Source organism: Stegodyphus dumicola, chromosome 5 (genome assembly GCF_044657685.1).
Source record: "Stegodyphus dumicola isolate Sdum_Otavi_A_Nest chromosome 5, ASM4465768v1".
NCBI lineage: Eukaryota > Metazoa > Arthropoda > Arachnida > Araneae > Eresidae > Stegodyphus > Stegodyphus dumicola.
The window spans coordinates 205463727-205484624 of record NC_140772.1 but is presented as its reverse complement, the minus strand read 5'-3'; the positions used below and the strand labels follow the sequence as shown (position 1 = coordinate 205484624).

General features: G+C 36.4%; 1 protein-coding gene across 2 annotated transcripts in view; it reads left to right on the top strand.

Annotated features, from left to right (window-relative positions):
- LOC118188350 (putative sodium/potassium/calcium exchanger CG1090) overlaps positions 1 to 20898 on the top strand; it is a 132835-nt gene that overhangs the window by 44255 nt on the left and 67682 nt on the right. The window contains exon 1 of one of the 2 annotated variants that reach the window (XM_035358765.2): positions 14256 to 14365. The exons of the other annotated variant lie outside the window; for it this stretch is intronic. The gene's annotated coding sequence lies outside the window, so the exon portion shown is untranslated. Of the gene's footprint in view, positions 1 to 14255; positions 14366 to 20898 lie in introns of those variants that run through there. 2 annotated transcript variants of the gene reach the window in all.

Here is a 20898-nt window from a genome sequence, read left to right as displayed (position 1 = left end):
ATAAATAAATATAAGGGAGGAGGATGGATGTGATATTTTTCATTAGTGATTAAACTGATTCATTTAGTTACAAATTGATTAAACTGATTCATTTAGTTACAAATCTCACTGGTAAATTTAGGTAAGCAGCAATAGCAACAAGAACTTCCAAAATTGATGCCATTCTTAAGAAGCGAGCAGGAAAAGGAGCAATTATCGATCTAGCAACGTGATAAGGAAGTACATATTTGATGATAAAGATGTTTTTTAGAATTAAGAACTTTTTAAGGAGATATAGATAACCCTACTGTTTCACTAACATTAAGTCTGTGGAATGAGCTTACAGAATTGGAAACTCTTCTTTCTACACCGTATATAGCCACAAAAAAGCTGCAGTCTCAAGAATTGACAGGAGGCGAAAATGGAAGAATGTGATGTTTGTTCTTTCTGAAATGGATGTTTTATTGCAGCAGGGATCATTTCTTCAATGAAGAAAAGAGAAAATAGTTTGCTAGACAATAAGACCTTGCTGCATTCGATATATGTAGATACGAAACACCGAATTTTCTTGAATGACGAACAAATTAAAAAGGCAAAGAAAGCCATCTATGAACTTTCATTAAGAATGAAATTATTCTCAGAACAATTAGAAAATTCGAATCAAGACAGTCAAACTGCAGACATTGCAATTGAGTCTGTATCGTCCTCTTCCAAAGATGAATTAGATTTTGAGAAATATTTTTGGATAATATTGAAAAGGCTAAAGGCAAAGCGAATGAAAATAAAGAACCAAGAGCCCTTAGATATAAAAATGAAAAAATACAAACAAAATTTCTACACGGCTTTTGAAGAAATAGAGAAACATGATTGCGCTTGCAAGACACCTCTTTTAGAACTTATAAAAATCTATCCTGAAAAGGAAGAAGTTAAAAAGTCCTAACAGTAACAGCTCTTTCCCCTATTCGAGTTAGTGTGGAAGGTTCTCAGCTCTGAAGTTTTATCAATTCAGATCTATGGCTTTCCAACAAAGAATGTCTTGCCGAAGCTATACTGTGTGTTAGAAATGACTAATGCTAGTTTTTCCATTTCATAATAAATGCTAATTAATATAAATAATTTGCTATGCCATCAATTTTTTTTCTGTAGCATCTATTACCTCTTTTATATTAAAAAAATAAGCTGTAACCCATGTGTATATGTTTACATATATTTATATGAGGGAGTGAGTCGAGTCGAAGTCTTTAAAATTCCAGGAGTCGGAGTCGGTCATTTTCCCTACTGACTTCACAGCCCTGCTGGAAAGTGTGATTTTTGGATTCCAAATTTCTAAAAGAAACCTTTTAAAGAACTGGAAAAGTCTCAGGACAGGTTTACAAATCGCCATTTTTAGAAATATGAAATGTCAGAATTTTCATATTGCCAAAACCAAATCTTTTTAAAGAAAAATCCTTATTGGGTTAAGAAACAACTTAATTAGAAGAACTGTTTCTGCGGAGAACCTGTATGTAAATTTATATTTAGTATATATATATATATATTTAAATTTACCATATATTTCTTAACCAAAACTCTAGTTTGAAATCTTACCTTAATATGATTCATTTTTTAATGGTGATTCGTAGAACGCATTTTTTTTAAACATCCTATATAGTTTATTAACTTCTAATGTGTCTGTTGTTCTGTAAATATTTACATTAGAAAAATGCAGGTAAAGTTTTGCCGCTTGTTTCCTTTATCACATATGCAAGAGGTTTTATGCTGTTATAAAATCACGAGTAAAATAATAAATTTGGCATTCGACATAACGACCGTTTCATAACAACAACAGAAGCAAAAAGTATCTAGTCTATTAAATTCATTTTGAATTTGGTGATCATTCGTTAAAACGCCGAATTTCATAAGGATACGAGTGGTTGTTACAACGAGTGTAGACTCAGCTGTTCCGATTCTAAAATACATAACTTTTTAGTCATTTGATTGAAAGAACAGGCAGTATTGTGTTTGAGAATACATGATTACACTCTTATCAGCTTTTAATGCTTAAAAGAAGTGTCGAATGGTTCAACAAAAACTTGCTAAAAGGAAAAATTATCATGCCTTTTCATCCCTGACAAGTAATATCTTTCAGTGTACTGGTACAACAACAAAACAAACTTCTATAAAAGTAGCGGAATAATTTTTGGTGTCTGTTTATAAAGCAGACATTTGAAATAAATTCTCCCGAATCGGTTGCACAATTCATCACCATTCCATTGTTAAAATTTTTTTGACAAAGAAACGCTTTTAATTCTATGGCATTTTATTCCTCTGTGAAGTACAATACTATCTTTGCTGACAGAAGTGAAATTCTGTAGCTGAGAGCTCGGTGAAAAGCAATTCATTTTTTATCAGGTATGTGGTTGCTTTTTTTTTTGAGTTAATTTTCGCTTATTACACGAATTCTAAGCTTTTTATTTTATTAAAAGGGCAGGTTTTGTTTTGTTTAATTGATTATGGCAAAGCATTCGAGGGTTATCTGCCTAAGGGAAGGGATGCGTTCTTGGAGGACTTTCTAAGCAATTTTGGAAGGCTTGTATCCACGTTATACGTCGGAAAAAACACAAAACCGCTCATGACGGTTACCCGCTCGCCTAGAATCATGAACCCAAGTCGAACTACCACTATTTAACGGCTTCAACGTTTGGCCGCTGGTCGGCTCGTTGCTAGGACAGTTGCCGAACTTTAAAAATACTTTAACTGTATTAACAGAAATGAGGTTCATTTTAGCTACTGCTTATTGAGTTTCCAACATTTCAGAAACGTATGCCAGAGCCATAAAATAATATACTAGAAATATGTTAGAGAAGTGTCAAATAAACGATTCATATTTGAGTTACACGATCACGATAGGGAAGGGTGAAATAACTTTTATATCCTGGGTTACATGGGCAGGTAAAAAATTCGTTTACACTATACGTTGTTACACTATAAAAGAACAGTGACTGCCTAATGGCAATTGACAACATGCATACCTTATGTATTTGAAAATTGAGAATTCGATGACTGGAAACTAGTTTTCCGGTATTCATACTTCATTACGACAATGCCAGAGCTCACTCGGCAGAAAGAAAAAACATTCAGTTTCTAAGGAATTTAGGGATTTAATTTCTTGCACATCCTCTTAATGCATTTAGCTCAAGGTAACATTCAGAAAGCCAAGAAATATTCAGGGACAGAGTTTGACTCAGCTAAAAATTGTGTGGTGGCCTGTATGAGATTTGTGGACTGTATCCCAAAAAGGAGAAGGTTGAGCAGTACTTATGGCTCCTTTCAGACGAAGGTATAAATTTCATAACTGGTTTAAACCGAGCTTCGTTTCTAGGTAAACAGATCTTACTATGTCACAAAAACTGGTTTAGGAGCTTTGGCATGAATCATCCCATCTGTTGAACGGTGTAACTCCTGGGTACCTGGGCAACGCGGCCCTACCCCTAATCGAATTATAAAAGTTTCCTAATTGATACTTCACATTAACTGGGCAATAAAGTTATAATAAGTATTAAAGCATAGTAATAATGATTTAAATATTAAATGTTTTGCTCTTTTTTAAAGTTTTTGATATCTTTAAACTGTTTATCTGTGTCGTTCGAGCTAGGTGCAAGATGCAAGACCCTGAAATAAAAGGGGTTAACACATTGGCAAGTACTAAACGTTTTAGTGCTGCTAGTAAAGAATTAAGATGCAATAGAAGCAAGTTGACACATGGAGAAAATTCAAAATAAAATGCAAGAATATATATAAATATACAATAAGCAATAACTATAGATTCAATGCAGAAGATCCAGTAAAAACCAGATTACATGTTATAAATATTCAGGATGGCCATAGGTCTGTTTAAATTGGACAGGTCTGTTAAATAAATAATCATAATCATAGATTTTGACGCTGCATTGTTGTTTTTAGCCTGGCTTTGATGCAATTTCTTGGTAAGGTTGTAGTCGTGCGTTCTAAGTAATGCGACGTTAAGTTCTTCGTGGATGCGGCTATTGCGCAAGTACCAAGGAGAATTTGTAATTTGGCGGAGAACACAGTTCTGCGCCGTTTGTAATCTTTTCTATTTGATTTACAGGCATAAGCCCAGACTGGGCATGCAATACAAAGTAATGGGCATAGAACGGACTTACAAATGAGTAACTTGTTATCTAAGGATAAAACAGTGTTTCGAGCAATTAGGGAGAAGATTTGAGCTTTACGCACTCGAAACTTCTGTATAATAGATGTGATGTGTGGGGTCCATGGCTTTGGCATGAAGTTCAAAGATTCCAACTTTATGCCGACTCGCCGTCGTCCAATATAAGCGTTGACCAATTAGAGCGAACGCGCGAAACCCGACCGGGAAAACAGAAAGGGAAAGCTGTAGACACATCCACGCATGCGCAAATTTAGCTTCTCCAATTGGCTACGCCTTAGACCCTGTCACGCAGGTGTGAACGGAACTCCTGCATTTTATGCCTTATGACTATTCCTGTATGACATTAATACCACCATCTGAACGGAGACTTTCAGATTGCTTGAAATAGTGAAAAGCTGTACTAGCACGCGGTAGAGTATTTTGCGAAAATGTAATAGGTAATAATTTGTTATTTATCTATTTTAATACTGATTCTTAAAACTTTCAGATGAGCTTCGTAATTACTTCTTCAAACAGTATGGTTATTAAAGTGTGAAGTACAGTGGCTATTGGTTAAAAATGTGTTTCAGAAAATGAAACAGCAAATTGATCGGCTGATTAAATACACTGGTGAAATAAATTAAGATAATTTGCATATTTTATCGAATTGGACGAAAAGAACTGAACTGAAGGAAAAACCACTGCTTCTAGATAAAAATGCAAATCTTGTACAGCAAATACGTAAGCGTACACGTGTGTGTAGGCGGAGCCAGCAGAAAAACAGGCTTTATAAGCGCGTGGAGGGTAAGACGAATTGCGTTCGCGAGCACACCTCGGCGAATTTCTTGGTGTTGTCTTGCAGCAATCGGTGGAACAGTAAAGATGAATAACCGCCGACGTTTAGATGATGAAATTAAGTGGCGAATTGTGGGGAGACTAGAAGCAGGTCAGTCGCAAGTCCAGATATGCAGAGAATTTTAATTTAACGCCCAATGCCGTGTGTAACCTATGGAAACAGTTCCAGGATACTGGATCCATCGAGAGAAAGCCTGGGCCAGGTCGTCCAAGAGCCACGACGGCCAGAGACGATATCTATTTGTTCATTTTAGCGAGGTGTAACAGCTTCTCAGCTCTCTGGGACCTGTATGCAGCCACAGGAACCCATGTAACAATTGTGACTGTTTCCAAAAGACTGAATGAAAGAGGGTTGTTTGCCAGAAGACCGGCTGTTTGCGTCCCGCTCACGTCTACGGACAGGAGAGTCCAATTAGCATGGTGCAGGCAGCATAGTGATTGGAGTACGGAACAACGGGCGACCTTTCTGTTTACCGAGAGTCCCGTTTTATACTAAACACCGATTCTCGCCTTACTTTCATATGAAGAGAGCCAGGGACCCTCTACCTACCCTCCAATGTCCGCGAAATCAACAGTTATAGCGGTGGCGGTGTAATGGTCTAGGCAGGCATCATGTTGTGGCCACACACCTCTCCACATCTTTGACAGAGGCTCTGGGACTGGTGTGAGGTATAGGGGTGAGGTCTTGGAGCTCTGTGTTCGCCTTTTCCGGGGTGCAGTGGGCCTCGAGTTCATCTTACAGGACGATAACGCGAGGACTCATAGAGCTCTTCTGGTCGACGAATTTCGCGAGAGTGAGGATATTCGCCGGATGGATTGGCCTCAACCCTATAGATCTCCAAACCTCAACCCTATAGAGCATGAGCATGTTTGGGACGCTCTGGGCAGGGCAATTGCAACTCGCAACCCCCCTCCGAGAACCATCCAGGAACTGAAAATAGCGTTGCCGAATGAGTGGGACCAATCGCCACAGGCACTGATAAACTGCCATATTTCCAGTATGATATCACGCTGCGAGGCCTGTATGGCTATAAGAGTGGACCATACCCCCTATTAACCCATTTCTTTTGTGTGCTCTGCAACCGCTGTTTCAGACCTTCAAACTCCCATGAGTGTTACACACGAACATATGTGTCTATTATAACTGTTGAGTGTTTATTTTGTTTGTATTACTCGTATATCAACCTGTAGGGTTTATATTTATTTTAACTAACATTTATTTTAAGTTTAAACTATCTTTCCTGTCAATCCTTACTTTCCCCTGGAACTGCCAATGCCAGAATATGTAAATTTGAGTAGAACGCGCAAGCATTCAAATTATCAGCGGAAGTAGTATGATTTAAATAGAAGGAAACAAGTTCGGTGAGAGAGAGTTATTCTTACTTAGCGAGCGCGGAGGTAGTTATAGAGATTTGAAAAACCCCGCGTTGCGGCCTATGTGCTTGGCGGGAAGTAGTTGCAATTGTTCCAGTGAGCTTCAAGTCTGCTGAATTAGCAGCCGTATTGTAAAACGCGGTGAGTTAGTTATTTGAGAGAGCCTCGTAGTTAGAATATTGTCTTTAATTTCTTTTCAGGTTTTTATTTTTATTTTGACTGCCGAGTTGGCACCGTTTGTAAGCGTCAAGAGAACGCAATTGTAAATTAGTACGTTGAATAAAAAGGGACTTAAACCCTTTATAAGACTCTGTGGTTTATACAAGCTTTCACAGTCACCTGTTGGTTGCGTGCTAGTTAGAGGCGCGCAACGTTATATTGGCGCCCGAACACTTATCGAACTGAAATGGCCGAAAACTGGATGGAAGCCGCTGGACAACACCAAGAAATGACAACGCAGTTAGAAGGATTTGGATACCTGGTCCAGACTTTGAGAGCATCAATCAAGCCAAACGTCTATTTCGACGGAAAAAATTCGGTGTCCGTATTTTTAGAAGGTATAGAAAACCACTTTCAGCTCTATCCTGTGCCCGAAAGACAAAAAGTTGCTATCGCCACATCAGCACTAAGAGGACAGGCCGCGCTATGGTGGAAAAATATAGGCAAATTTCTTCTAGGTGAATTTGGGAGCCCGACGTATACTTTTGAAAATTTCAAAAAATCGTTAGTAAAGGCCTTCCCCATAGTGAAAGATCGCGCACGGCTGGAAGCCGAGCTATATAGTTTCTATCAACGGGATACAGCACAATTGACGGACTTTATTTTACGAAAAATCAAGCTAACGGGTATGTTGTATGGGAAAAAACCCGATGCGGAGATTATTGAAATAATATTACCAAGATTGTTACCCGCTGTCCAAGACTACTTTGAAATTAGAAACCCAACCACATTTCAGGAACTTTTCGAATTGGCGGTGAAGTTTCAAAATCGCAGAATCGCGGAAAGAGCGAGAGGGGAAACATATTCTCAAAGTACCAGAAGGAAGGAGGAAACAAGAAATGGAAATCGCTCATATGGGGGAAAGAACTATCAAGCTAACGCATCGAAACTTGAAGGGCAAGGCCCAAAAAGAAAATTTGAAAATAAGCATCCGCGTACCCAGAAGACACAGATTGAAAGGAAAGCTTTAAACGACTAGAGGGGCCTGTGAAAGGGAGGGTCCAGACCCCGGAAGTTTTAGAAAAACCCTCAAATAGACATCTAAATACAGTCATCGTAAAAAACTCACAGCTACCAATTATACAAGTCCTGGTTGGCGATGTACCAGTAGAAGCCCTCATCGATACAGGGGCAGAAGGCAATTTCATGAGTGAAAAGTTCTTCAAAAAGAATTTTTATAGGATACGACTCTTTAAAACCAGAAATACGGAAATTATAGCGGCGCAAGGAAAAACATGTCACTGCATCGGGAAAGTAGCATTAAACGTACAGGTAAAAGAGGAAAATCTCAAAGTATTAATTTTTGTGGTGAAACACCTCCAACACTCTCTTATTTTAGGTATGGACTTTTTAAGGGCCGCGAGGGCCAAATTAAATTTTCAAGATAGTTCCGTGGTGCTGGAGATGGACCAGAGGGTGGTGGAACCGGTGGAGACACCTGAATTGGACCTTAGCCATTTGAATGACCAGGAAAGTAAAGCAATACAGCAAGTGGTGAGTAATTTTTCTCATTTGTTTTCAGAAAAGCCGGGAAACTGTCAGATTGTAACTCACAAGATTCAATTAAATGCCGAAAAACCTTGTAGGACTAAACCTTACCGCTATGACAAACAAAAAGACGTAATCATCGAAGAACATATTCAGGAGATGTTAAAAAATAAAATAATAACGCCCATAAATAGTGAATACGCGAGTCCAGTCGTACTATGTAGGAAAAAGAACGAGTTTCCTCCTTCGGATAAAAGGGCTTGGAGGTTTGCTATCGATTATAGAAAACTAAATAGCATAACTAAATTCCCAGTTTACCCTTTGCCGGTTATAGACGAGATCATTAGACAGATCAAATCGACGAGATATATGTCTACTTTGGACTTAACGTCTGGCTACTATCAAATAGCTATGAGACCCGAAGATATACATAAAACCGCGTTTATAACAAAATCGGGCACTTATGCATTTTTACGCATGCCTTTTGGGTTGTGTGGGGCCCCGTCAACATTCCAGAGAGCTATGGACATTGTTCTAAAGCCTGTCCTAGGAAAATCAACTTTAATTTATCTAGATGATATAATTATAACGAGTAGTACGTTGGAACAACACATTAGTGATCTCGAACAAGTTTTTAAATTATTAAAAGAGGCCGGTCTTACAATTAACGCCTCAAAATGCAAGTTCGCAACTAAAGAACTTAAATATCTCGGTTATAAAATTTCGCAAAAGGGTATAGAAACGCAAGATTCAAAAATAAAAGCTATTAAGAATTTCCCACCGCCCAACACCGCCAAGAAACTTTCGTCTTTCCTTGGACTATGTTCTTACTATCGATCTTTCTTAAAAGATTTCGCTAATATTGTTGAACCACTCTTAGTAATCAAAAGAAAAAAGAGTAAATTTACGTGGACAGCGGAAGCTAACACGGCTTTTGAAAGATTAAAAGAAGCGCTTATTAATGCCCCTGTTTTAAAATTCCCTGAGGGGGACGAAAACCTGGAAATTGCGGCAGATGCATCAGACTATGCGGTGGGTGCGGTTCTTATGCAAAATAACCATCCGCTGGCATTTTTTAGTAAAACATTGAATCAAACACAAAGGAATTATACAGCTACAGAAAGAGAAACATTAGCCGTATTAATGGCTGTACACAAATTTCGAGTTTATTTCGGCAAATCGCCAGTAATTGTCTTTTCGGATCATGCGGCTGTTGGTAGATTTTACTCGGGAAAAAACCTAACGCCCAGGTTAATAAGATGGGCTTTAAAACTCCAAGAATATAATATCACAATAAAATATAAACCGGGTAAGGAAAACAATGTAGCTGACGCACTTTCTCGTATAAAACTGGACGAGGAAGGTAATGAACTTAAATGCGCTGTGTTGACTTCAAAAATTTTAGATTCTAGAGATACGGTTATTACTGAACTGAAAGCTGATCCTGAATTTGGAAATATCTATGCTTATTTGAAAGACCCCGAAGGCTTTGAGCATACAGATATCGATGCGATAAGAAATAGAGCAAAAAACTATGAAATAATAGATAATTTATTATTCTATACGAAAACAACGAACGAAAATCTTGAGTATAAGCCAGTCATCCCAGCCTCGCTTCGATTAAGCATTTTGAGGAAGTGGCACGAAAAAAAAAAAACAGCGGGCCACCTCGGGGTCAGAAAGACTTTAAAAAGGGTACGCGAAGCGGTATATTTCCCGCAATTATACAAAATAGTAACGGCGTATGTCAGGTCCTGCAATCAATGTCAGTTAATAAATGATATTAATTTACAGCCCGGCCGGGTACTTAAATAGCATTCGCGCTACATTTCCGAATGAAATTTTAGGCATAGATCTCCTTGGTCCCTTCCCCCAGAGCGAGTTAAATAAAAATCGTTTTCTTTTAGTAATAGTAGATCATTTTTCAAAATGGATAGAAATTGTTCCACTTAAACGCGCGTCAGCCAAAACAGTCGCAGATGCATTCTTACACAGATACATTTTAAAATACGGTGCACCGATAAAAGTCATTAGCGATAACGGAAAACAATTCATTAGTCAAATATTTGAAAACATATGCAATGGACTTGATATACGCCATATCAAAATGGTTCCGTATAGACCACAGGCTAACATAGCAGAAAGAGTTAATAAAAACATTGTAAAAATAATTCGCAGTTACGTTAGCACACATCACAAGCGCTGGGATGGCTACATAAATGAATTAGCTTATGCTTTAAGAACGGCGCATCATGATACTACGGGAAAAACTCCAGCAGAATTATTTTTAGGCAGAAAGTTAATTACGCCTTTAGATAAATTATTCTTTGTGCAACAAAGAGAGCAGGAATTCAAACAAAAGGACGTGCAAAAACTAATTGATCAGGCGCTTAAAGCCCCGGACAATTTTATGGCAAAGCTAGCTCCAAAGTTTGAAGGCCCCTATGTAATTCAGGAAATCAAAGGAGTAGTTTTATATCTTAAAAACGAGAGAGGGGAAATCTGTAAAGCAAGTCCCGACCAGGTGAAAAAATACTATAATCCCAATGATTTTGAAATCCTTAAAAGTTTCTTGCAGGACTCAAGTCTAAACGAAATAGAAGGGCCAGAGACTGCAACAACTATTCCACCACCCAAGAAACGGAGAACTGAAGAGAGACCTAGCACTTCTACAACCCGGACGTCGGTATCAAAAAGAAAAAATGATTATCAAACTCCGGCGTTTAAGAAAAACAAAAGTACAGATGAACCGGGTAAAGAAACCGTGGTAAAAAGAAAAACACCACCTACAAAGGATGGCAGGAGGAATTACACATCAAGAAGAACGCGCACACGGCCACAGAGTCAGGTGCCAGCAAGGCCGCCGTTCCGGAAACTGAAACGCCAACAGGAAGCACAGAAGTACGAGGAACAGAAGAAATTCAAGGACTCCAGACCGGAGGACGTCAAGACCAGCCGTCCCAGGCAGAAACGCAAAAGCCAACAACCAGACGATTACTCCGTCAAGAGGCCAGCATGTAGAGGACGCAAAAGAAAGATCAACGGGGACGACAATTGGAGATCAACAAGGAGAAGATTGACATCCATGACACCTCTAACTTGGGATCAATTTTGTCAAAAACAGATGACGGAGTTTCAAGCATCGAAAACTCAAAGATAAGTTAAAACCTTCTATAAATATTTTTCTCTTTTGTTCCGAAATGTTATGCATAAGTACGAAGTTCTATGTTTTGACGAAAGTTAATATGTCTCGGTTGAGACTTAGTTTTGTTTTACTTTGTTTAGCTAAGGCAAAAGTATTATTTTCTTTAAGTGTAAAAGCTAAAAACAAGCATTTTCTGTTGGTCGAAAGACTAATTCTGTTATGTTAAAGCCAAAATTTGGCCGGAGATAAAAATAACTTCGTATTCTTGTATGTACTAATAAGAATTTTAGTTTCAGTGCCGCCAGCTTGGCGAAGGATGAGTAAAGTAAAAATTTATTTTCGCTTATTCATTTTATGGTAAATTGTAAAAAGCATATGTATTAAACTTTTGTAAATGTATGTAAATACTTGCATGTTATGTAAAAGTAGAATTTAGTCTAGAAGCATAAAATTGTAGATGCTAAAAGTGAATGCTTAAAAGCAATGAAGTCAAAATTTAAGTATTAAACTGTAAAGTCATGCTTTAGAGCGAAAGCCTGCATGTTTAAAAGATGAATGAGGGGGAAGTTAGAATGAATGTGTTTTGTAGGGTTCTCCACCTACATTTGAATTTTTAAGAATATTAAAGTAGCTCATTGAGTTGTAGAATGTCGAGTAAGGTGTGTCTATTTGGTTGTTGAATTCTAACAAATCATGGTGGTTAGGGGAAGTGTTGTAAGACTAAAACACGAATATTCCCGTTTGACACCACACACGGTGGAGAGCCAGGGTAAAGTTAAATTAATGCTTGAAAAATTGAATGAATGTGAAGTAAGCAATAACTAAGAAAAACGAAACGTTAAAAACAAAAATTTATTGTGTCAAGAAAGTGTAAATTATAATGTATGTAGAAAGATACTGATACTTATTCCTTCCAGATGCTGGAAGGAAAGACCAAGATTGATTGATGAAGTCCAGGAAAAGTTGCTGTAAGAAGAAACCTTTGTAAAGAGTAACAGAATTTTAATTGTTACATAAGATTATTTTTGTGTAAACGAGGCTTTCGCCAGTTAGTTCAGAATTAGATAAACTTACAACAGGTCGTTTGTAGGACCTGCTTCCAAGTTTTCCAAATTCTGGCAGCGGCAAATGTAGGGTTTATATTTATTTTAACTAACATTTATTTTAAGTTTAAACTATCTTTCCTGTCAATCCTTACTTTCCCCTGGAACTGCCAATGCCAGAATATGTAAATTTGAGTAGAACGCGCAAGCATTCAAATTATCAGCGGAAGTAGTATGATTTAAATAGAAGGAAACAAGTTCGGTGAGAGAGAGTTATTCTTACTTAGCGAGCGCGGAGGTAGTTATAGAGATTTGAAAAACCCCGCGTTGCGGCCTATGTGCTTGGCGGGAAGTAGTTGCAATTGTTCCAGTGAGCTTCAAGTCTGCTGAATTAGCAGCCGTATTGTAAAACGCGGTGAGTTAGTTATTTGAGAGAGCCTCGTAGTTAGAATATTGTCTTTAATTTCTTTTCAGGTTTTTATTTTTATTTTGACTGCCGAGTTGGCACCGTTTGTAAGCGTCAAGAGAACGCAATTGTAAATTAGTACGTTGAATAAAAAGGGACTTAAACCCTTTATAAGACTCTGTGGTTTATACAAGCTTTCACAGTCACCTCTTGGTTGCGTGCTAGTTAGAGGCGCGCAACGTTATAAACCTATGTTCACACCAAATTTTAATAAAATCTGTCCAGTAGTTCTGGAGATCGTAGATCAAATATGAAAATTCTGTTACTTTCTTTCACCTTTTGTATAATTACTGTCTAATCCCTGTTTCCCTATTTAATTCCTCTTTCCTCGCGTTCGTGTTAAATTTCTCTCTTTTTTTTTTTCCCTCCCCGCCTAATACAGAGTAGGATGAACCATTTCGTTTCCTAATATAAAAAAATACAGTCGTAAAGTAATTGTTTAATGGTTTTTGAAAATTATTTGGAACATTCATTTTGCTTTTCGAAATAAGGTGTCAAAATTTACAGATGAGCTTTAATGTTTGACGTCACTAATATCGGTTCTTTCCCTAGGCTAAAAATATGCTATGAAGGTTTTAAAGTAAGATTAATTAGAAGTCATTTTATTTAACTTGAAGAATTATATCATCTATTTCATGTTGTTAACAGTATTTCTTATATTGGGCACGTGTATAAGTGCCTTAATTAATCATTTAATTATGGGAAAGCAAGAGCGCCTTAGGAGAGGTAACTTCATGGAGGATTTTCGAAGAGAAACTAGATTTATTGTAGCTTTAATTACTGTGAACATGGTGGAAAACTGTAAAAATCCCAAGTAATTAACTTATTTGCCATAAATGAAATCCCAAACGAAACTGGCAGTGTAAGGAATAAAATTTTTAGCTATGCGTCTAAAATATTTAATTTTAACTCCTATCAGAATTTTCAATGTTACAGAAATTTATTCGATTTTTCTTATTAACGTTTGATTTGAGATTTTGTATGTAAGAAATGACGTAGCTTAAATGCTGTACCATTATCTAGTATCACGTGATTTCTCGCTATCATGAAGTCTTTTATGGATTTCAGTAATTCAATTATGACAAATGTTACGGAAAAAGAGGCATAGGTAATAGTTTCCGTTTCTGTATTTTCCTATAGCCTGTTACATTTATGTGTGTGTGTGATATTTTATGACCTTTCCTTGTGGAGAGAGCAGTAAATCGTCCAACTGTGCTATTTTCACACTCGCAGCTCTAAACGATTGCTACTTTCAACCGGTTTACACTGACTGCTGAACAAGCTCCATCTCTTTTATTTTTCTGTGTTTGCGATAGCGACATATTCTATTATCTCCAGCTTCTTTCTTTTCAAATTTGAACTTCATCATAATTGTTTCGAGTAATGGTATTTGCCTTTTCGCAGACGATTCTTTGCCTTGCTTGTTTGACATCGTTATTTTGGTACTTTTATTCCATCTTCTGTCAGTGGTTATTAAAACCAAATAACGTAAGGGGTTATATTGTCTCAGCTGATTGGTGTCGAGTGCGTTTACAGGGATCTCAGAAGGCTTGTGTCACAGTACTTTCTGGCATGAAATCGGAGGATTGTATTGTAACCGATGGTTGTTCGCTTCGTTTTAAGTATCATATGATTTTAATTTCTCGGTAAGTGAAATTTCTTTTCCTTTCCAGATGACCCTCATGTAGCACAGTTGTTAGGCTCGTAAAAAGTTCCGTCGCTGTGCGAATTCGTATTACAAGATATAAGGGTATTTCTCCTGCCTTCTAAGCATGTCTTCGTGGTGTAGTGGTCAGCAAACTCGGCGAGAGGTCCGTGGTTCAAGTGCCGGCGAGGGCATTGCTCATTTTTCATCTCTTCTGCTTTAAAAAAATACCTAATATTTCTACAGTGCCGCCCGAACTAAAAAAGGTGGTGGATGATGATTCTCCACCACCAAGATTTGGCGATTGGGTCCCCTAATCCCCAGTCGCCCTTTAAAAGGGGGAGTATATAAGGTATTTCTCCAGCCTTCTTAGCATGCCTTCGTGGTGTAGTGGTCAGCACCTTGCGCATATGCGAGAGGTCCGTGGTTCGAGTCCCTGCGAGGGTATTGCTAATTTTTCATCTCTCCTGCTTTCAAAATGTACCTAATGTCTCTACAAAGAAAGGTAATACGAAAAAACAGGATCAGTTACCATATCGTTATGAAACAATATCATTTTCCTCTTAAAACTAAGCGATTAAAAAAATAGCAATAGTTATTCAAAGGTGTTATGTCATGTATATATAATATTAAATAATGCATATTTATTTTATTTTGCACCATTGCTAAGATAGCCAGAATGTTTTCTTTGTGGCAGGAAATTCTCGTATTTGGAGCATTTTCCAATAGCATCTTTAGTGCTGTGATTTGAGTAAAAAATATATATTTTTTGGTTTGTTTGTTTTTTTCTTAAAGACTTTGTAAAGACATTAGTATTATTTTTGATACCGGAGACGTGAAAAAATGAGCAACGCCCTCGCCGGGTCTCAGATCTCTCGAATAGGCGTCGACTGTGCTGACCACTACACCACGAAGGCATGCTAAGAAGGCGGGAGAAATACTTTATAAGTTCATAAAATTTCATATTGTTTGTGCATTTCTAAAGTTCTGTCCTAGTTTTTTCACTTATTGAAATAAAGTACTTGTAATTAGAAAATAGAATTTCAATTATTGGCCCAAATTTATGATTTCCTCTTTGCTTTTGATGGCAAAATTTTGAATTTGGTGGGCGTCAAAAAATTCTTAGGCATTTTATATTTTTCGCATAATAAAATTATTTACATGAACATGCATGTTTTCGAACTGTGTTGTTAGGAAAACCGTGTTACGTGTGCTCTGCCAGTGTGTACAAGAGAAAGAATTTTAAATGGCAACTCATATTGCAGCATTTTAGAGTACCTAGTATTCTGTCTGAGCTTCACAGTATCTCTGCTGGAGATACTGTGAAGAAGATACTGTGATACTATCTGGTCATTTTGGCACTTCAAATTTTTCATTTTGGCAATATCTGGTCAAAGACACTTCATAAAAGTTGTAAACGTTTTTACTTCCTTGTACGAAGTAAAAAGGAAGTATTGTAATCGCGAAAAGTTTCAGCCATCATATTTCAACGAAAATATCCATTTTCACCGCTTTCGAATGCAATTTAACGATGTTTTATTTTTATTATTTTTTTTTTTCCGTGACATCTGTACGTAAGGACAGAATAAAGGACTCTTCTCCCCCCCAAAAAATTATGAAACTGATTTAAAATGAATTCTGAAGAGAATTTTTCGTGATGTTCTGTGTGTACATACGTATACCTGTCTCGCATAACTCAAAAACGAATAACCTCAGAACGTTGAAATTTTGTATATAGGACTGCTATAACATGCAGACGTGCACCTCGTATTTTGGTTGCAGTCGGCCGTTACCGATCTCAGTTACTTTATTCTTATATATTTGAAAATTGTGCATTTTTTGGTTTAACAATGAATGAATTATGTTGTTCTTATCTTCCGGTTAAGATTTTTATGCCTTTAGTTAATCTACATGCAATAATTGTGGAATTATCAGCAATTTAAAAGTTTTTTAAGTGCGGCTAAGCCTAATTTCTGATTTGTATGCCGTCCATGTTTGTATTTTGTGTTAATTCTTCACATATTGAGACTTATAATTCTAAGAACGTAATTGAATGCAATTAATTGAATTTATGTATTTTCATTAAAAAAACTGGTACTTTTCCGTTTCGCCGGCGCAAATCTCGCCAAGCAGACTTTGTTGGCGACAACATACAATATACACATAAAAAATTTTAACAAATGTTAGTTCTAAGAATTTTTTATTTTGAAGGCATAAACATTTTAATATGGTTCAAAATTTTGTAAAAAGCCAATAAATAAAGACAATAAATTTGTAAAAAGACATTAATTTAAGAATTTACTATGCTATCATGGTTCAACATCCTGATTCGCCGGTTCGTATCACGTGACCCCAAGTGATCTCATCTGACGTAAACTACGCTACAAAAATATAATTCTCTCAGTAATTATCTACATTAGTTTTAAGTTATATCTTAATTTGGAATACAAGTTTAAATGCAAGAATTATTTCGATTCGTATGAATAGCTTACTCAGAAATTAAGTAAAACCGCAGTGTTTTACTTCGCTAGTGCATTCTCATTATAATGGATGAATTTAAGCCTTGATTTGTTGCCTTTTCTATATTTTCGCCTTCGAGTGAGCGGTGTGATCGCATCCTAATATACTTAATTACCGCGATGAGCTTAGAGCATAATATTTAATTATATTTGTAAATATTCTATGCAATTGTATGCCAGTATTGAAAGAAACAATCAATCTGGTAAGAAATGGCTGCGACTTGTTTTGAAAATGAAGCGTAAAAATTGAGGCGAAGATATTCCGTTTGGCATCAGTTGTACCATTATTGGCGACTTTAATCGTTTGCGCCGGTAAAACGGAAAAGTACCAAAAACCTTACCAGAATAGTGGATTTGTTGCCAATCTAGAGAAACTAAGCTTTCTCAAAACAAAGTAAAAGTCTTCTTTTATTATTGCGAATTAAATTATGCTTAATTCATTATGCAATTAACATTTAAGTTATTAGCTTATTTTTATATATAGAAACTGTAATTGTAAAAATTGTTTTTTTAATTGTTTTAACTGTATTTGGTGTTTTATATTTTTCTATAGTTGTAAAATTTTAATGAAAATATTTTGAATTTTATGTATTTTTGCCTTGCAGCGAAGTGAGAATTCAATTAATTAGTAGCACATGCGCATTAGCTAAGCGGCGCTGAATCGTCTGCGAAAAAAATTTTTTTATTTGTTTAATTTCTTTTATATATCGTTTTATATATTATTATATTATAGTATTTGAATATAACTTATGATAATTCTTCAGATGATATAATTTTTGTGCATTTTGAGTTTTAAAATGAATGCTAATGCTGTTAAGTGAACGTAGCGCCAAAGTGTCGCTATGGTAAATAAACATAGTAACTTTAAAAGAGTGCATTTATTCTAGTGCATTTATTCTTTAAAAGAGTGCATTTATTCTAGTGCATTTATTCTTTAAAAGAGTGCATTTATTCTAGTGTGGTCTAAGCGCTATCGACGTAGTAGATTTAATTCAAAATTCGTTAACTGTTAATTCAGTATGTTTAAATGAAATGTAGGAAAATTGCTTATAATGTAATATTCCATACAAGGAAGTCGTGGTGTACACATCAGATTTTTTTATTCTAAGAGAAGGCCGAAGCAGACGTGGAAAAATGGTGCATATCTTCTTATGCGAGTATAGTTTGAAAAGGTCAGAAAACTGATGCATTAGGTAGATTACAACATTATAGAAGGAGTGTTGTTTGAAAGCATTGCTTTCGACATTCTCGGATCATTATCTCCAACAATTAAAGGCATAAACGAAATCCTAATTTGCTCGGGCTACTTTGGTAAGTGGCTGGAAGCGTTTGCTGTTCCTTAACAAGAAGCTTCCTTTTCCATTCTCATTCCGATTAAGGAAAAAAAAAGAAAACTTACATCTGCTATGTTTAATAGAGTTGATATGAAAAAGACCCAGACTGCTCTTTTATATCAACAGTCGGGCGGCATGGTAGAAAGATTTAACTGCACATAGGACTCTCTGTCTGCTAATATCCCGAAATCAAAACTGGGATAAAAACTGTATCTATTCCCAACTAGTGTATGGGAAATCTGTTCATGACTGCACGACATTTCTGCCATTATAAAAGATTTTTGGCCATGATTTCATCAGCCATGTGACATGCCTTTCTAATGACAGTCGGACACATTTTCTTCATTTTAGCATTACGTAGAATATTTGCAGGCGCGTTTAGAAGACTTTCGTCGGTTCGTCAGAAGAAAGATCGGCACAATGATTGAGATGCGATATGATGCATAAAAACTTCTTCGGTGTATGAACCCCTAACGGCCTATGCAAATTGATCAGCGTGTAGGAAAACCATAAATGGCGTTGGAACGACACACATATGACGAAAATCACTGTCGTAAAACATTTTCAAAGAGCATTGTAAAGGATCAATGACAACACAAGGTAGGAGAGGGGGAGAAAAACTTTTATTATTGGAATAACAAGTTTCAACGAGGCCACATACCTGTCACTACACATACCTGTGAGACACTATTTCTTGTAAATGAACACAGCTTCCTCTCCTTTTGACTACACTCATGGACACAACCGTAATTTTTAGGATATTTTCTACTTCTTATCCGTTTCTTTCTATAGGCCCTCCCTTTTTTCTCTCCTCTTCTGTTATTTTTGTGGCCATTTATTTAAAATTTTATTTTGTCCCATCTTTTCTTCCTGGCCTTTCGAACTCGTTAAAAATGTACGAAGTTCTTTTTTACTCTTCTCTGAAATATGAAAATGTTCCTCTTTCTATATACTTTTTCTTCGCACCTAAGCTTGACTTTTCGCCCATCAGTGCAGAAAGACTTGGCGGATGCAAAACAAGACATCTGTCTACTTTATCTCATCATGATTTCAAGAGCATACCTTCAAATAATATATGAAATTTCATTTCGATTGGTTTAGCGGGTAGGTCACTGGAAGTTCATATATCAGGGAAGTTTTGTTATGACCGCCCTGTATTTGCTTTCAGTCACATGTGCAGTATTTATGGATATATGTATATTGTTACGAATTTTGTAGACATGTAATTAATATTAGTGAAATTGTATGTAAATTGTACTATCGCTTGTACAATGTAAGTATGAGACGTCTCAGAAAACGAAATATCACCGGAAAAATAGGGGTACGGGGTTAAATGTACTTAGCATTGAAGTAAATGACATCAACGAGATAGCGCGAAGCTGGCGATTGTTTTGGTGACTAATTTTTTTTTTTCGTGAGATTTAGCAAAAAATTGATAAGCTTGGTGACATTTTGTTCGCATCTCTTGTATCTGTAACTTTAACTGTATCCAGCCTTACATATCTGTGACTGTTTGTGCCATCCAGCAAGCGAGAAATCGAAGCTGCTGTCAATTCCTCTGCATAACTGGGCAAAAGCTATATATATATATAACCGGAGAGATCATCAGTTTTTCGGCTTAGCTCGGAAGTTCAAAGTATTGAGAGATCACCGTCGGTTTTGAGTCGCTTTGCATTACCTTGCATTCGACATTCTTATTAGTTAAAGTGTTAACTACTGATTATGCTCTGTCATTCTGAGAAGAGCTGTACAAATATCTTTTGCGTGGAAAGTTCTAGAACTGTGAAGTGTTTTCGGGAAATAAATTTCATCAAGCTTTCATCGGTTCTGTGTGCATTCAGTCCTTCCACGTAGCGTAACAACATGAATTTTACAGTACAAAATATTCTCTTCTTTCGGAAATATATATAACATCAGAAAAATTAGTTTGCTAAATAGTTATGTACTAACTAAACTATAAAAACGAATATCTGGCGAAGCAGCGCTCTTTTCCACTTACTAATATTTCAGAATCTTGCCAAATTCTTCTCAGCAGAGTTGCTTTTCGTAATCCAAAAATTCCATAATTTTTTTAATTACCTGTAACAACTAATATTATTAACTGAAGTATTTTTTTTGGGGGGGGGGAGATGCGTAGAATGAAATATTTTTTTAATGAGTCTAAAACTCGAGGTTGAGAAAACTTGCTTTTTAAAGGAACTTTACAAAATTTTCCCGAACTCTTTTAAGACTGCATTATATTCGATATCGATATCGTAGTGTATATTTATATTCGATATCGTAGTGTATAATACGTAAATAAAACTGCACCTTATAAAAAAAGACTGAACGTATAAGTAGTTTGTAGTGTACTGAATATTTGCAGTTATACTGAATGTTTGTAGTACTTTATATTGTTAAACAGAATAATTTCTAGTTCGAGTGACATTTATAGAAATCCTTAACGCATTTAGTTGTCAATTTTTCATATGCACTCGAAGCGCTTTGTTTTGAGCCTGCGCCATGTGGCGTATGGCGACTTAAAAATCAACAGCGGCGAGTGCATTTCGATGATGAGATGTTAAACAGAATCTATGAATTTTTAACTTTCAATTCCTACTATACTTTGATGCTTAGTAAAGCCCAATTTCAGTGTACATGTTTATGTTAAATATGCTTTGTATGACTACATCCTTTCTGTT